This window comes from Haliaeetus albicilla, chromosome 7 (assembly GCF_947461875.1).
Source record: "Haliaeetus albicilla chromosome 7, bHalAlb1.1, whole genome shotgun sequence".
Lineage (NCBI taxonomy): Eukaryota > Metazoa > Chordata > Aves > Accipitriformes > Accipitridae > Haliaeetus > Haliaeetus albicilla.
Window position 1 is genome coordinate 18,780,304 of NC_091489.1, and position 14,099 is coordinate 18,794,402.

At 42.2% G+C, this 14,099-nt stretch overlaps 1 protein-coding gene across 10 annotated transcripts in view; it reads left to right on the forward strand.

Moving 5' to 3' along the window:
- HIVEP2 (HIVEP zinc finger 2) overlaps positions 1 to 14,099 on the forward strand; it is a 140,699-nt gene that overhangs the window by 61,289 nt on the left and 65,311 nt on the right. For 6 of the 10 annotated variants that reach the window (XM_069787152.1, XM_069787151.1, XM_069787156.1 and 3 more), the window contains one exon: positions 1,599 to 1,660. The exons of the other annotated variants lie outside the window; for them this stretch is intronic. The gene's annotated coding sequence lies outside the window, so the exon portion shown is untranslated. The remainder of the gene's footprint in view (positions 1 to 1,598; positions 1,661 to 14,099) is intronic. 10 annotated transcript variants of the gene reach the window in all.

Below are 14,099 nucleotides of genomic sequence, written 5' to 3' on the forward strand. Positions count from 1 at the left end.
GTAGTCCACGTGCCTTTGTAAGCGAGTTTGTGTGCTTCCTTCTGTTGTGCTACCAGTGGTCTGGTGTCACCAACACCTTCCTGATATACCCTGATCTCAGCTCTTGTGTCGCTCTGACTGACTGCAGTAAATGGAATAAAGGGCAGTTCTGTGAGTGAGTGACACGGTGCAAGACATGGCCTTGGCTGTTTATTACTCGCACCTGTTTGTAGGTGTTCTACTTGGTATTTTGTTTTGTATGTTTTGCCTGAAGCTTCATCAGATTCAAGTCTAAAGAGGCAGAAAGCTCTGTGGATGCTGTGGCCATGTCAGGTGTGTACAGGACGGCTGCACTAGATGTGGATTCCTGAGTTTTGCTCTAAGGCTCTCAGGTTTGTCTTCCTTTCTAATGTGGTTGCCATCTGTGCTTGTGCTGGCTTCTCTCTGGGTCATAAGAAAGAACACACTTCAGCAGGGATTGTGTTATCATCGGCGGCCTGAACCTTTGCGCTTACCTGACCTCATACCTCTAGGAAGCTCAGCTGGCAAACGTAGCGCAGACCTTTGTGGCAACACCCTCTGGGGCGCGTGGGCTGCTGGTTAGGTTGTCCTGCTTCCATATACGCCGAGGTATTTTCATTGACGTACTCTTTTCACAGGTTTGAAATTGCTGTGGCTTTAAAGTACCAGCATTCCCTAAAGAGGAAGCACTGTGCTTGCCCGAGGACCTACTCAAACCCAGCATCTGCTGGGGCAGGCTGGGGTGGCAGAAGTTAAATGGAGAGCGTTAGTTCGAAAAATTTTATGAGGTCACCATCCTTTTAAATTGGTTTACACAGATGGCTGTCTGGTTTGTTGCTTTGTCCTTGCTTAATAGTAACTGTTTATGGAAAAAGGAATTGCTTTGCAGAAGGAGATCCAAAAGCTCATGCTGTTGTTTCCCTCACTGGAGATCTTCATGTTATTATGGGCATACAAAGAATTGGCCTGAAATGGAGATTAATTATGAAGCACGCAGTGAATAATTAACTGTTTGACTTGTTCCTAAGCTCTGTAGTCACCGGGTTAGAAATGATTTCCCAAACTGCAGGAGATAAGAGAAGGTTATTCCTGGTTTCACAATATCTGTATTGTTAGGGCTTTGTGCTGTGTGTACTCTGACATCAGCTGATACCTACGCAAGTCGGGTCCAGCTTCTCATCCAAACCACTTCCTGGGGTTTTCTCGGGTAATGGCAGTGATTCAGAAGACACCGCAGTGCCTCAGAAAGCCATTTCTTACATGTCGCACCCAGACTGTGTGACCGGGAAGAAATGAGGTTCTTAGGAAAGAGTTTTGATCTTAAAAATACCCATGTTTTTTTTGTATGTTCTGCATTCAGATTTAGATGTGCATTGCATGGCTTGTGTCCTACTGACCTGTTCGTAGACTCGTGGTATATATTGTGGAAGATGTAGGAATATGATGTACACGTATGTGTGAGGCAGGAGCCTGAGGCAGAGATGCAGATTTTCCATCCACAATTGTTCCTACCTGGCAACCCCCCCCCAAGAAATAGACAGGATTACAATTTTTTAAAGGAAATCAAGTCTAAATAATGGTACTCTGCACTTTTGCAGGACTGTCTACTTAAGAAGCTGAGAGTGAGTTAGAAACATTGATGAAGCCTCTATTCTGTGAGGTGGGTATGTGTTTTTATTACTATTTTGAAAAAGCATAGAAATTTCAAACCATTTGCCTGAGTCCAGACACAGAGCTATTTAAGAACTGTGAGTAGAGTCCAGAAGTTTTCTGCCACAGCACGTGTTCTGATCAATACTTACAAATAAGGTCTTTTCCTTCCTCTGGAAGGAAGTGATGAGTTTTTGCATTCTGTTAGCATTTGAAGTGGCTCTTTTAATTTTCGATTTCTAACTAACAGAATAAGTGACTCTCACAGATACTTTCGCTCCACTGTCCTCCCGGTCCTGTTGTGTGGTGGCCTTAGATCACAGTTTGGGGAGATAGCAATCTGTGATAGGGGAGTCAGTGGAAATCAAATGGGTCCACTGGCTCCAGGCCAAACATAATCTGGGGTTCAGAAATGTTCATTGTGTTTCATTACTTTTTTATTTTAGCATTTCGTCACAGTCAGATGCACCAGCAGTCTTTTAATAAATCCCCTTCTGCGTTGAGACTTGCAGCTCAGGTTCACAGACCCATGAGGGCTCAATAATTTGAATAAGTCTGAGAAGTGAAACTGAACATTTGTAGGTACAGCAACTACAGGCAGCAAAACTAGTGAAACCTTGTAATTTTGATAGGCTTTGTCATTGCAAGATACTGCATGCAAAACTGTCGGCTCTGCTTGCCCCCTGCACGAGCAGCTTGGATGCGGACCCTCAGCGCTTCCGTGCGCAGGGCTGGTTGTCCACCCCTGCTCGAGCGGCCCCGCTCCTGGGGTACTTGTTTTGGGCAGTGGCCTGGAGAAACTCTCTCTTGGGTTCTTGGTTATTTGCACCGGTTTCCCTTTTGGCTTTGGGTGATAAACCCAGTGAGTGGGCTTCTGCCTCCTGCTTCACGTCGTCGGGATCCTGGACTTGCTGTGGCAAGGAATAAGTCAGGATTGGAATGTGTCTTTTTAAGGATTTGGGTTTTTCTTTAAACCGGTGTTTGCCTTTAAAAGCCTTTTGTGAATAAATTACTCTGACAGTAAGTACCAGAATAGATATCGATAAAATATGAATTTATGCATGCCAGCATTTATCTCTTTTGTGTCTATTCACAAATACATACTGAAAATTGACTCTAGCTCCATATGGCTCCCAATCTCTTCCCTCCCCCGTCTGTTAGCTTCTCCTTACCTGGATGAATAAAAGGGAGCAGAGTGCTGGGCCACGCTGAAGGTGGGCGTAGCAGAAAAGTTACATTCAAAATGTTTTTCTCTGGGACATCACTGTGGCTCTTCAAGTGCCTCTCAGTTCAGATGGAAAACTCATTAAAAGTACGATGCAGTTTGATGCCAATGTGAGCTTCACACTCTCAAAAAGGAAGGAGAATACTCAGAGGGCAAGTTACCTATGTGCAGATTTGCCTTCTGGATGATAGAAGCTGTGCAAAAGCTTTTATTGCTTTGGAAGCTTTTCAGTACACATTATGGCTATTCATTGAAATCACTTTTTTTTAATCTGAAATTTACACTTGGTTGAATTAGAGATGACAGGCCTGCTTGTAATCTGTTCGATAGGGCTATAAGAAAGTTGAGATACCTCCGCCCCGAGACCTTCCATTTTCTGAACATAAGCACCGTTTATTTTGCTCAGTTCTGAAGCGTTTAAGTTCAAAATCTATGGTGAGATTTGTAATACATCATTTGGTTGAAATTATGCAACTCCGTTGCTGTAGCGTAAAATGCCGTGAGATCTCTGGGAGGGAAACCGCCTGTTTCTTCTGCCTTCGCGCGCCTGGAGGCAGAAGGCGCAGGTTTCCCGTGCCGCTGCAAGGCGCGCGGTGGGACGGCACAGCTTGCTGCCTCGCTGCCTGCGCTGCGCTGCCAGAAGAACTCTGCCAGTTGCTTCAACTCTTTGATGTGAACAGACTCCTCAAAGTCTCCAAAATGGGAAAGTTATGAGCTGGTATTAGGTGTTGTTGCCGTTAATCAATGATTCCATTATTACAGCATTACCTCGGCTTCTGGGGCCATGTGCGTGGGCAGCTAAGTGGTTGTCTTCTGTTGCTGATGCTCTACTCAGCTGGTAAGGGAGCTGAAGGGATCACAGCTGGTTTGAAGGTTTCTTCGGAGATTCCTTTCCACCACTGCCTTTAGAAACCAAACATGAGGCCACAGCTTTCTGTTCTGTTAGAGTGGTAAGTTGTATTGTCAAATTCAGAGCAGTTAGATGAAGCTTTAAAGACACCTGAGGGATAAACAGAGGGAGAAGCAGCTAAGGAAGAACAGAAGACAAAACTGGTTGGAAGAACATTTAAACGGCAGAAGGTTCTGAAATACTTCACCTCTGCTCTAAACTGGGACAAACTCTTGACAACTCTTATACAGTAAGATATCTTATTTCAGAACATTTTGAATGTTGCTTCAGTTTAATTTGCATAAAGATATTTTGATGGCGTGAAGGTATTCCAACTCATGTTGTATGTCTTGTTAAATTATAATTCACTGGGTAGCACAACAATACTGTTAAACTGTTAGTATTGAAGTATCTTGTTATATCACAAGGCCTATTACTTTTACTAATCTTCATTTTAACCAGGGACAAAATTTCTGGCTTTTATGGAACTTTTAACTTCTGTCAAATCAGTATGTTCTTCTTTCAGGAAACTCTTTCAGTATGAAAAGTTCGGATGAGTTACACAGTTTTACAAATTTTTTTCAATTCTTACTATGCAGTTTGAATTTTTAAAATGAGTGAAATGTGTCTATAAACCCCATAAATCCCTAGAATTACATATTTATGACTGCATAGGATTTCAGCACAAATAGGGCTGACTTTTCATTTCTGTGAGAATGTTTACAGTTGAACGGTCTCAGGAATAAAAACGCAGCTTTTTTATGCGTATGTTTTGCGAATATAGAACTTGTACACACTCTGAGCCGTGAACCAAAAGCTTCAGATTTAGCCAGCAGAGAGGAAGGAATTTGTCTGCTCTACAGCAAAAGGAAGTATTTGCTGTGTTATTGTAGTACATGGCCTTTTGCCATCTTTGATAAAGTATTTAAGGGTTGTGCACCCAAAGTCTGCTGCCCTCTTGACCCATCATCCATCACCAGCTGTAGATGAGGTAGATGAGACGCAGCTCCATAGGAGAGCCATTGTTTCAGCCCTGCGCAGCTCCTCCAAGAACGGAAACTGCAGACAAAGCAGCTCCCTGTGATTCACCGTGCCTCCCAGCATTTTCTCTTCTACACATACCTTTTCTGGCCCTGCTCTGTGCCGGCTGAGGTGGACAGACGACATGAGGAAGCTGTAGGATTGATCTGCTTTCCACTCAGCTTCACTGGGCATGAATGAGATGAGTGTCTGGGATTTTTTTTTTCTGTATTAAAAAGGAAAACCAGAGACAATTATCACAGCACTGTGCCTTGGTGATATATTTAAATTTATTTCCCTTTTGACTGTTCAACACTGTTGATAGATGATGCTTAAAACACTGAATCACCCATGATTTTTCTAGTGCACTGTGAATTGCCCAGTCTTTTTTTTTTCCCCTCTCTGAAAGCAGTTCTGGTTACAGAGATGCCAGCATCCCCAGTAAGTATGCCAAGAATGTACAGTTATACTTTATACTGCTAAATTAACAGACAGGAATAGTCACACCAAACCAGATTCAGCTCCCAGATGGGAAAGCGTCTCCTCTAGCCCAAATTTTAATGACTTCTTTACATGAGAAAGTTTCACCAATATAGCATACAGTGTGATTTAAAACAAATGCTGTCGTCTCTCTATGTTGGTGACAGGTAACTTGTAGAAAACAGTGATGATTTCTTTGTTTTCAATGACCAACCACGGGTTGGAAATGTCTGGACGTTTAGGTAGGTTAACTCTTCTTTTAGTATCTTAAACTATTTCAATTTAAAAAGATTATTTTTAGTTTATCAATTGTACTTTTCTGAGCACTGGTTTGAAGTGAAAACCAGGGTCTGATTCTTACTCAGATTGTTATATATGCTATTCTCTTAGCTTTGTGAATTTAGTTATAATTTACATTCCTGTAAGTGACAGGGGAATGAGTCCTAGATGCGTAACAACAATATCAGAAGAGCTAACTTTGATTGTTGCAGTATGTGGTGCTGATGGCGTGAAATATTCTCAGACAGACATTTCTGTCTCCTGACTGGGAAGGGTCTGTTTATGAGATGATGAAATCCATGGATTTTGACGATTTGCCTGTGCCAGCTGGAATACCATGGGAGATTTCGTCCCCCCTGCAAATTTTAACAATGACTGTTACGATGAAATGAGGCAGAAGTTTTATGATTTGTTTCAAAGAAGGGAAAGGGTCTTCCACTTTTTACGAGCACTTTACCTAAGAGATGCTGAAGTCTGTGGCCTGACTTCTCCTTGGAAGTGCTTTAGGTTCCTGCCATGAAGCCGAGTGGGATACGCAAGTGCTAGAAAAAAAGTTAAAAGGGGCGCACACGGGTGTTCAGATAGAAATACACAATTCTCTGTGGTTGTACCAGACACTGTAAATACCATGTCTGCCAGTCATTGCAGGTGCTCAGACACTGGAGAGATACTTTAGATGGGATTACTTTGTGCGGTTCTCCAGTCCATGATATTTCTAGTCTTCAGCGCGCTGTACTACTCTATTCCTGTTTATAAATCTTTTAAGTGTGCACATTAAGAAAGTAATTAAATTGTCATTATAATTTATAGTACGCCTGAAGTCAATCACCTAATTAAACGGAAAGAGCAGAGAGGTAGTAGGTTCATAAGCATTTATTAAGTACTACAGTATTAATTATGCAGGACTTTTGAACCAAGCAAAAGAGGAAAGAATGGAAACACCAATCTAAAAAGGCTTTCCATTGCTGCCCTGCTCAATTTAATAATATGAGACACCACACCACCCCCAGTTGGCAGGACAACACTAATGCTTTCTTTTTGTTAATTTTTAATGAAATTATGATGGAGGTTTTTTTATGACAATCATTTGCCGCATTTTCCTGTAATATTTTTGAAAGAATAATATGTCCCCATGCAGGGGCCTATGAATACGTGGGTAGAATTGGAAGATACATTTAGATTTATGGTTTGGGGTGGATTGTGCAGGAATAGACTCTTGGTCATCACTCCTCAGCATCTCAGGCGAGGAGCGGAGCCTGTGCCAGTCCCAGAAAAAGGGCTCGGGGAGCAGCGGAGGTGGGGGCTGAGCCCCAAAGAGGAGGCTCTGGGCAGCACTGGAAGAGCGGTGGGGATGGGTAGGAGCACGGTGGTCACGAGAAGGTTTGACCTTTCTTTGCAACCTTTCTCCCACCTCTCGCTGTAAACCTGTGTCGCTTGGCTGAAAGTGGAGGGTACGAGCTGCTGGCTCGCCCCGCAGGGTCCAGGGTCGGGAGGAGGCTCTGCAGGTGGAGCGCGGTGGAAATGGAAGTGAGTTGTATTAGTGAGCTTGTGAAACGGGGCTATCTTACTGTGTCTGGTTTGTATTTTGCTGCATCAGCTGAACTGCCTCAACAGAAGAAGGTGATGAGGATGGAGCAGAAGCCTTAAATTTAGAATTTCTTCTTTTTTCCTGGTTTGTTAAAAACTTTAAAACACTGATAACACACTGAAATAGCCTTAACCTGTGTTCCATGTTTTCCTGGGGTTTTCATTTCAGCCTCAGTGACCTTTACAGGTGAACATTAGACATCGAAACTCCTCTTTTAGGCAGCAGAGGGGTCTGACCCTGCAGCCCGGGCCCTGAGCCCCGTCTGCGCTGGAGTAGCCCATGGGCTGTAGGGGAGAGAGCGAGTGAGCAGGTGAACAGGCAGCTGCCGGGAGCATTTCAGAGGTCTGGGATCTTGTCCTGATCATCAGCCTGCAGTGAGCGGGGCCTCACTGGTGCTCGGGGATACAAATGCGGCCAGCAGGCAAACAGCTGTAATAAACCAGGATGAAGACCAGTAAGGGTTTTGAACAGAATTCAGTGTATACTGTGCAGCTCAATTGGATGTTGATGGTGAGGGCTAAACTGAAATCCTGGGAAAGGAGCACCTTCGCTTTTTTCCTACAGGAACTTGTAGCAACAAAAGCCTCTCTCCCAGTTCACCAGAGGTGAGACCTTTAAAAGACCTTTGGATCAGAGGTCTTTGAAAAAAAAAAGGTGAAAAAGCCTTCTGTATAAATGGACAGGAAGGTGTTAGGGACTTACCTACTTGTACTGTCGTTACCAAATTGATGTAGCATATTTGGAACCTAACTGCACAGGTATCAGTTTATCTTGCAGTATATTAAATAGGAATTAATTGGCTATACATAATCACAACATAAGGGCAACATCTACTAGTTGGACCTGACTTATCTGAAAACTGGAGAACCAGTTCAATAACTCTTTTTCTGGAAGAAATTGAGATTTTGTGATTGGAATATAAATCCCTGCTGAAGGCCATTTCTTTTCACAGTCTTTAAAAGGCTGCACTGAATTCACAGTAAAAACAACAAAAAAGAAAAGCTAGACTGAACGATCAAGAAAGTTTACTGTGTACAGGTTTTTCATTTATACAGAAAACATTGAAGCTATTTGCAATGAGCACAGCAGTATTCCGTACCATCTTCTTTCATTCAAGGATGCAGAGGATTGTACGCTAAGGCCTGACCCAGCAGTTTAGATTGCAGCACCCTGTCTCCTTGTCCCACACACCTGCTGAGGCACGGGCTTGCATGCCTTGCTGGAGGGAGACCTGTGGTTACCACTCGTAATCTGTTTATTGTTGTAATTACAAAGACAATGTTTTACCTTATATGCAGCAAATCAAATTATTGACAGCTCTTCATCCCAGAACTCATAATACCCCTATAATGAGCACAGTCATTATGCTTCAGGTCAGCACTGCAGCAGCATTCTAAAAGGAATGTAACTTGACAGTTGTCTGGGGGAAAAAAAATAAATATATATGTCTATACAAAAAAGGTAGTGGCCTAACCAAGGTCTCAGATGGCATAATACAAGTTGGGTTATATAATTAATTTTATGGTCAATAAGCCTGTCTTCTGAGCTGCATATTGGAAAATGTAATGCTTGTCTTTGTATAAGACTTCACAGATATCGCTTTAATATAGAAATTGCTCATGCCATGCTATTGTTAAGTGTGTTTTCAGCTTCTCACGCTGGCAAGAGGCAGAGGCAGTCCTGGCAGCAGTGTCCTCTCTTTGTTGAAACAGTGAAAAACTAGAAAACCCAAACCTTCCTCGTACTGATTTTGAAAACAAGTTGGATGAGTATTATATTGCAGCTATTTGAAGCAACTGTGGAGCGAACCATTCAGATACCCTCTGCCAATTTTATTGTCCAAACAGAGGAAAAAAAGTCTCCTGTTCATGTGTGAGAGCCCCTTCTTTACGACTTTCTATAGGCACGTATTTTTATTGGGAAAATGGACTCGTTTTACGTTATAGGCAAATAATTGATTTGAAGTCCCAGATTCTACTTCAGTGCATGTGCATTGTGATACAATGATACACCAAATGGATATTGGATTTCAAGTTCAGGACTGTGGAAATATTTGCAAATCCTCAGGTATTGAAACTGGCGCAGGTGTTCTGTCGCAGATGGAGAACTTGACCACCTGAGTCTGTCTTTATGGGTTGCTCAGAAATCACTCAGAGGGGTCTGTGCTAGGCACTGGCAGAATTAGGACGGGTGGGTGTTTGGTAGCACATGCCTTGCAGGCACAATATGTGACTCCAGGCAGCTCAGCCAAAGACTCTCTGTAAGCATGAGCAGGCCACCAGCTTCTCCTGCGCTCCTGGACCTCCTCTGTGGTGGGAGCACAGGGGTGTCACAGTCATTAATGTGTATCAGGTGAAGGGTGTTTTTTAAAAATCAAAGTATATGGTGACCTTGCCATGACTGCAGCCCAACCAGGCATATCAGAAGCAGCTTTTAAGTTCCTGCTACTGGAACTTAGTGTGGCCTCGACAGCCTTCAGACACTCTGTGTAAATGCTCGAGTAGTCTTGGTGCTGATGTGGCTTCGCTCCCAGCAATGCCTAATGGAGGTGACATAGCATTTGTATTAGGAAGTAGCACTCCCTTGTTCAAGTTTGGGTCGAAGTTCCCTGGAATTAAAAAGCACATCCTGAAGAAAAGGAGTATTAAATTCCAGCTATCTCATTAATGTGCGTATTGATCTTGTATATGTGATTTTCTCAAGGTGTTTCTTGGGAGAACAGTATTAAATTTGAAAGAACAAGTGCCACTATAAAGCAGGGAGATGTGCCATGACATATTTGTAACTTCAAGCCTCATAAAATAAATTCCTAACTAGACTTGGTGCAAACATTTCAAATCCTCTTCAGCCCACAAAATCAAGAGCCAAAAGGTAACCTCAATTCACAGGACTCTTCCGGAAGATGGAAAAGCCCAAAGTCAAGATGAAAGAGTATTTGAGACAAAAAATCTGGGTACATTGAGTCTGGAGAAAGTGTGAGTCAGAGCTTTGACTGCACATATATATGCAGGAGGGCATATTAGAATGGGGCAAGGTATTTTCACATGTTATTGAAGAGAAAAGGGGGAAAAATACTGTGGTTAAGCTGCAGCAGGGTATACTTTGCTAGACCATTCGATATTGGAAAGGGGTTACTACTACGCAACATTTAGGTCAGTGGAGCAAACTGCCATGGGAGGGTGTGGAGTCAGTCATGGCTAGACTAGATAAGTGTCTATTATAGATGATCTAGGATGACCCATTTAGAGGTGGCTTCCAACCCAAATGTTTCTGTGATTTTTGTTCTCTTCAGGTACAACTCCTGTCAGATTGACTTGTTCTTCCAGTTAGTATGTGAATTATTACATCCCTATGAACAAAAGAGCCCTCTGTGCTAAGAACAGCATGTAAGCTAGAAATATTACCCACATTACTTGGCATGTTATAGCAGATGTAAAATGCCAAGTAATTACTACATAAACTCAATAGTGTGTTTGTGTTTATGAAAAATCTCTTGAAATCTGTGTTAAAATTAAAATATCTTATAAATATTTAGACTATTCTTAGAACATTTTGGTTTATTCCTTAGAATAAAACTTTTTTTTCCCACAGAAATGTCTCCATATTTTAAAGATGGGAAATGTGTAAAATTTTAGAGAATAATTTTACACAAGAGGTGAGATACATTCTGTGTCCCCATGACCACACAAACTACATCTCTCCTCCTACAAATGCTCATCGTAGTGCTAGTTCCCAGGGAAGGGTTTAGAGGACCTACAGATCAGTAAGCCAATGCATGTGTGTGTACCTATGTATGTGCATACCTTTAGGTAATAGTGTGATGGTCTTACTCAATAGTTACTGTAGTCATTGGAATTTTTAATTGATCCCAGAGCACAGAAGACATGTTTTCTCTATTGCAGGTCATGATTTCTTTCATGACACTATGTTGTTCAAAAGCAAGCTCTATTGTTAAGAAATTAAAATCAGTGCATGGGGAAAGATTCACTTTTATCAACAGAAGAAGCATAATGTATAGCTAACCACCCATAGCAGGGAAAACCATTTCTCTTTGGGCTCAATCCAAGTTCCATTGACTTTTACGATACTTGGATCAAGCTTTCTAATCATGTTGCTGTGATGATCTGCAAACCCACTGGGGATTTTATTGCTCATTGCCAGGACTAGTCGTAATGAAATGATATGAAAAACACTGGAATGTAGGTGCTGAAACCTAGATCTGCAGTTCAAGTTAAGGATTTCTTTGACTTGCCAGAATGAAAGAATAGAAGTAGCCCCAGCAAAGGTAATTCTGACTCAATTTACTTATCCTCTTTAAATCCCATTTGAAACTACTGTAGGATTGGTGTATTAGTAAGCAATCCTTAGAGAAGTGGTGAGAAGTGCTTTACCGTATCCTAAGGGCACGCTAGGTAGATCAGGTATAGTAAGCCTGCCTGGAGCCTCTTCCTGGGGTCTCCTAATTCTGCTTGTCTCCTGTGAAGTAGTCCTGATAGAAAAATAGCTCGATCTTTGAGTGCTTGCTCTTTTATCATTTAAGTGGTTTCTAGTGGTCACAAAGGTTCTGGAACAGCACGATAACGGTTTGGGATATAATTGACTGAATTTTAATATATCTGTTGTAACTTCCTGAATCAGAATCAGTGGTATTCATCTCTGGAAACACTCAAGTGGGAATTTGAATAACTCTTTGGAGATGTAGAATTCAGTAGGGGTCTTTTTTGTCCTTTTTTCTCTAACTTATCACCTTTCTTAGTCTTTAATTGTGTCTGAGTTTCTGAATGATCACTATTGTTTGTTGTGCCTTTTATTCCTCATGAGAAGCCTTTAACTTGATTTCTTATGTTTCTTAGCAGTGGCATTATGTTTTCCTGGCAGAAACATTTTTGCTGCCTAGCATGTTGACTGTGTTATCTGAAAGCATTTTTAGGTCCCATGCACTTTCTTGGCACTTTTCCTAGGGCAGTTTTTCCTCAGTTGGACTTTCTACAGTCAGTGTGGCCTCTCATGATTTTCCTGGTTTTATTAATTTTTGAGCAGAAGCCTGAACACAGAATCAAACCTTGAGGTTTTAAGGGGACAAGTCTCGGTGAAGTTGCCACCTTGTGGTCCTTTGTCTTTTGCTTGCAGCTGCACTAAAGCTCTGCTGAACACAGCAGAAAGACCAAAGGTGGCTTAAAACCAGTTTTTCCATTTGTCTGGTTCCTGGAGCATCCAGGCCTTGAAGATAGTCCACGTTAATAGGAAACACCCTCAGAAACCAGGTTTAGCTAATCCCCGCCAGTCTCTGTAAGTCAGCCATAAGGCCTCTTTCTGTCATTTAGTGGTAGGGTATCCATGTGAGTTGGCACCTGACTTTCGGACACAGACAAGAATAAATTCAGCGGAGGTTCTGCTCACCTGCATTGCCATTTGTGTTTCAAAGGTCAATAATTTTCTTCTTTAAAATATATTGCTTTTTAGTGACCTTTCTGTGGATAGTAAATAAAGGTAGTTTAGAGAGGGATCGGTTTAGTACACTGTTTCGGAGTCTTTATTTTATTCTGACTCTGTTGTCTTGGCCATCACCAAAGGATATCAGGGTGGTACTTTGCCCACAACAACATTAATGAGTCCTGAAAATTCAGGATAGTACCGGTGTGTCTGCCCTAAAGTAATGAGTCTTCTGTCAAGTACTGCATCATGGATAATTGTTACTTAGGGCTTTTAAGTTAAGTAGGGTTGCTGGTAAGCTCATTTCTTCAGCTAGTACTGTAGTGATACAGAAATTGAAACTTTCCATCTTGCCTTTTCTGTAACTTTTCATCTATGCTACACATCTCAGATAGTGGACAGGTGTTGCCTTTGCAAGGGGCCACAAAGGTTGAAGATGACACTCTGACCATGGATCATCATTGCTTACTAGCTGGAAATTACTACTCCACCACTCTACTTGTTGAAAGAGCTGTGGAAGTGCTCTGTTTATTACTCCAGGCAAAGTTATCTGGGTTGGCTTTGGTTGAAGGTCAGTGGAGGGCTCACATTGACTGAGGTAGGAAATGTAAGCCTCCAGCCAGCGAGGAGCAAGTGGGGAACAGGAGCACTTTCGGCTTCCACAGCTAGAGGAAGAAGAGGCCTTCTGTCATAGGTCTTAGCCAGCGGCAGTTTTCCTTTAAATGAGACAGTGGGCTAGATCAGATAGTTACAAGCTTTTGTATTGCGTGTTTTCCTAAATGGTGCTGTGGACAACTGCTTGAAATTCATATGCAAAAGTGTACCAGAACCTGTCTTGTAACTGTACTTGCAGGACCTTTCCACTGTCCTCCAAAAGCTAGCCTTTTATCTGAGATTATTCTCCAGGCTGTTGATTACATTTTTCAAAGCTGCAGTGTTCTCGGTGATGATTGCGTCAGGACCATCAGTTGTTATTTCCAGGTCCTCAATTTTCTTTTCAGCCTCCTGCCGTGTTAATCCCAAACCTTCAAGCTTCCTGTCCATGGAAACCATAGTAGCCTGGATTAGGTCCAACCTTCCAGAAATACGTACTGCATGCCTTGTAAAGAAATTAGATAATACTGGGTGGCCAAGGACCACAGCTCTAGATGTTGCCAAACCAAAGGCAGGTAAGCAGGTAAGCCCTTTTAACAGGCTGAAAACCGTGTATGAATATGCTGCCAGATCCCTCGCTGATCTTAATTTCCTCAAGGGCATGTTAAAGTCACTGCTCATTCTCTTATGAAAATCATAGACAATGGTGTTAAAATCTTAAACCACTTGGATGATTGTGCCCGGTAGGTCATACCATACAGCACACCTGGAAAATATCTTTTCACACAGCTCCTGAAAGCAGATCCACAAATTCCTTTTAAAATACATCTTAAATCAGCTGTGTTTTTCATCATCTTAGTGAATTGGGTTGTTTTCTTAAAGCTGCCCACCTAGTCCCAGCCACTTGGTTTGGCATGATTTTTCCCATGTTGCTGTACATG